Raw genomic sequence first — 292 nt, 5'->3', positions numbered from 1 at the left:
CCCCCCGGGGTTGTGGGAGGGGGCCTCTCCCTACCTGGTTCCCTAGATATAGGGGACCCCTCTCCCTACCTGGTTTCCCAAATATTGGGGATCCCCCTGGACATGTAGGGGACCTCTTTCTCTGCCTGGCTCCCCAGATATGGGGGAACCCCCCTGGGGTTGTGGGGAACCCATCTCTGCCTGGTTCTCCAAGTGTAAGGGAGCCTTCTCCCTGCCTAGTTCCCCAAATATTGGGGATCCCCCGGGGTTGTGGGGAGCCCCTGTCCTTGCCTGGTTCTCCAGATGTGGGGGG

Source organism: Pterocles gutturalis, unplaced genomic scaffold (genome assembly GCF_000699245.1).
Source record: "Pterocles gutturalis isolate BGI_N339 unplaced genomic scaffold, ASM69924v1 scaffold20977, whole genome shotgun sequence".
Lineage (NCBI taxonomy): Eukaryota > Metazoa > Chordata > Aves > Pterocliformes > Pteroclidae > Pterocles > Pterocles gutturalis.
Note: the sequence above shows the minus strand (reverse complement) of the source record.